Here is a 3,255-nt window from a genome sequence, read left to right on the forward strand (position 1 = left end):
AGATCAAATACTTCACACAGTGCCACCTGTTGGAATTGCTAGAAAAGATTTATTTAAAAATCAATTCACATTTCTCAGTTTCTTTTTGCTTTGTGTGCTAGACAGGAGGCACTTTAAGAGTTATTAGCTGTAGTTTCAGGAGTACAAGGCTTTAACTTTCAGCATTTATTGATAAATATGTCAAATAATTAAAGTGAAATTGGATTAAAAAGCAAGTAAACACACTATTAAACTAGAAAATTTCGCTAAATCTTGTACAAGTTAATGGTCTCTAATTTGAAAATTTTCCTCACTGGGTAAAATAAAATGGCACCTATTACTCCCCCCCCACCCCACCCCACCGCCTGACGCCACCCCCATGCCCAAATGAGTGACTCCTACAGCTTTCTGGTGTTAAGATATAATGGTTTTGCTGCTGTTTGGGCTTGTCAGGGTTTTTAAGTATTGACCAGTTAGCACTTTGAGTTGGGTTTCAAGTATTACTTCTAAGTGTTATATCCATGCATAGGTTCCAAACAGTCAGAAAAACTAAAACACCTAAAGAAATATGTATATCAGAAGAGTTTAGTGAAACGTATAAAACTTAAAATGCTAAAACAAAACCCAAAAAAATCACTGTTTTAAACTTTTAAAAATGAATTGCACTGGTTGGTGGAAAACCGGAGACTTTTTTTTCTTTTAGCGAATTGGTATGTACCGCACCCGCCCCAACACATTAAAGAGTAGGTCCTGGTACACACTAAGGAATATCCAACCAGGTAAATATATCAGGTTGATGAGGCCCATGAGATTGAGCGGGTAGTGAGAATAGTCCCAGGAACAAGGGCTGCCCTGTGCGGAGTCCCAGGCCCCAGGACATCTCCTACATTATATGAAGGTCACGTAGATGGCCACCGTCTTCCAGGTGCTCCAGCCTCACTGCAGTGAAGGTGGAAGTAGAGCTTTTCCACTACGAAATTGCAGCTGCCATACATAAAGAATGAGAGCCACGTGTGGCCACTGGTGGCCTCCTCCCTCTGCTCCAGCACCTTAAAGAAGCGGGTGAAGAAAATCTCATCCAAAAAGCCGTGCATCCTTTAAAATATAAAGTGGGGCCTGTCCAACAGCCCCTTGCTGGGGCTCCTTCGGTGCGTGGGGCTTGGGAGCCAGGAGGGGCGAGGGGCCGCCGCTGCAGGTACACCTTCTCCAGAGTAAAGTGGGTGAGCAAGTGCAGGAGGCAGCGGTAGGGGGAGGAGAGGCCCAGTATTTGTAGTGCGGGGCTCCCAGCGAAGAGTCGCGCGGAGGACAGGAGCGCCTCCAGGGTGATTCCGTGCTTCCCGTAGAAGTACAGTCGCACCCAGGCAGGCATCTCCGCGCCCTCCGCCGCAGCTTCAGCCATGGACAGCAGTTGGGGGCGGTGGGCTGCAGGCTCGCCTTGCCGCCCGCTGGAGGCCGCCTGCCGCCGCAGCACACCGTTCATCCGTGTAAGACCCTCGCCATCGGCGTCGCTGCCCGCCGAGGGCTCTGACACTCACAGCGGCGCCCGATCCCACGCTTCCGCCTCCGGGACCGCAGAGCTGCGCAGCCGAGGAGCTGAGCCCCGTGCTGCCTCCCAGCTGCTGCCGGGCCCAGGGGGGCCGTGCGGAGAGTTCCGCATTGGCCGCGGCCGGGGGGTGGCCGGAGCTGATGTGCTCCAGAAAGGCGCGGGCCGCCTGGCTCGTGGAGTCCCGGGCCGCGGCCCTGCCGCGCCCTCCCCTCCAGTCCGCGGCGAGGTGCCGCCGGCTGGCGCCCGCGCTCACTCTGCGCTGCCTAACAGGTGGCGAGGCACAGTTGGAGGGCAGCAGCGGTGTTGCGAGGAGAAATGCGGAGGCTGGTGCAAACCCCAACGCTCCGCTACTCAGCCCTGCCGCCTCTGCCGCAGGCTCTGGAAGCCTCAGGCGAGAAGCTACGCCCCTTCTCCTGGCCCTCCCCATGCCTGTCTCCACCTCTCCCGCCTTCTCAGCGGTTCCTCCCGGCCCCAGCCTTCCGATCTAAGTCCCTCGTGGTCCGCTGTAGAGAGCCCGGCCCTAGTTCTCTGCCTCCTTCCTCCAATCTGCACCAGGGTTCCGGCCTTGCAGGAGGCGTTCGCTGCAGCGGAGGCACGGAGTGGGGAAACACCCCACAGATGTGACTGCAAGCTTATGGGATGTTCCCTGTGTCACCAAAACCAGAGCCAAGGGCCTGGTTGGTGGAGACAAGTGACCAACTGCCACAGGCCGGGGGCCGGGCCAGTGACAGAACTAGCGGTGTGTATCGAATGTCTTTATTCAAAGCATTACAGGAGACTCCAAGCCTGCTTACCCCAGCGTCCCCCCTGCATCTGAGATGCTGCCATGCGGCATGATCCACTTTTTCAATCTACCTGGCTAGTCTGCTTTTCTCACGTAGTTTACTTCCGGCCAAGACAGAGATAAAAGTTTCTCAGAATCAATGCAGAGATTTGAAGCTCGTTGGCTCATTGTTCTGGCTGCAGTGTTACCTCCTAGCAAGAATAGAACCTTTGCTTACCCTGGCACCCCTCCTCCCCCAGTGCTGCTTCTCCTTCTTGCAGAAGCACTAGGTCTTCTCAGAAATGAGTGAAATAGAGGGAGAGGATTTGTGTGTGTGTGTGTGTGTTTTGAGGTGGAGGGGGGAGAATCCAGAATTTTGATGTGTTGGGCTCCACTTTTTTCTCCAATATTAAATTCAGGCTTAGAATTGGAAAGGAGTTCAATTACACTGATTATTCCTATCCCTGACCCCCAATAAAAGTCACGTCTACACAGAAACTAGATAACGGTTCTAATTTGTTTCTAGATAAGATCATATGTTCCTTTGAGAGATGGCTAAGAAAGTAATTTTCTTCTGGAGAATAAATTTTCTGAGACAGTTTCTCTATTTCTACAGTAACCTCCTCCCCTTAGTTATTTCAACTCCTTATGTTAAATCTGTGGTTGCTGTAATTAGATAAGAAAGAAAAAGTATGGTGAGAAGGAAAAGTTCTTACGGGGATATCAATCCTTGTATAAGTTGAAAATATTGGTTTTTTTGTTTGTTTGTTTGTTTTTTCATAGCATTGTTAGTGTGTGGCTTAATTGCAGACTTCTTTTGGCAGTGGTCACAAGTCAGTGGGTGGGCGCTTTGATTCCAGGGACAGAAGCATGAGGTAGTAGACTCACCAAACCTGCTGCACAACAGAGACAGGTTAGATGCTGGAGTGCCTGAGCAAGTGCAGTGAAGAGCAATAATAATGCAAAC

The 3,255-nt window shown here is 51.1% G+C and overlaps 1 pseudogene; it reads right to left on the reverse strand.

Annotated features, from left to right (window-relative positions):
• Positions 1–878: 878 nt before the first annotated feature.
• Positions 879–1,378, reverse strand: LOC150001923 (transmembrane protein 229A pseudogene; annotated as a pseudogene).
• Positions 1,379–3,255: the final 1,877 nt, after the last annotated feature.

The sequence above is a fragment of the Furipterus horrens genome, unplaced genomic scaffold (assembly GCF_987537825.1).
Source record: "Furipterus horrens unplaced genomic scaffold, mFurHor1.1.pri manual_scaffold_9, whole genome shotgun sequence".
In the NCBI taxonomy this organism is placed as follows: Eukaryota; Metazoa; Chordata; class Mammalia; order Chiroptera; family Furipteridae; genus Furipterus; species Furipterus horrens.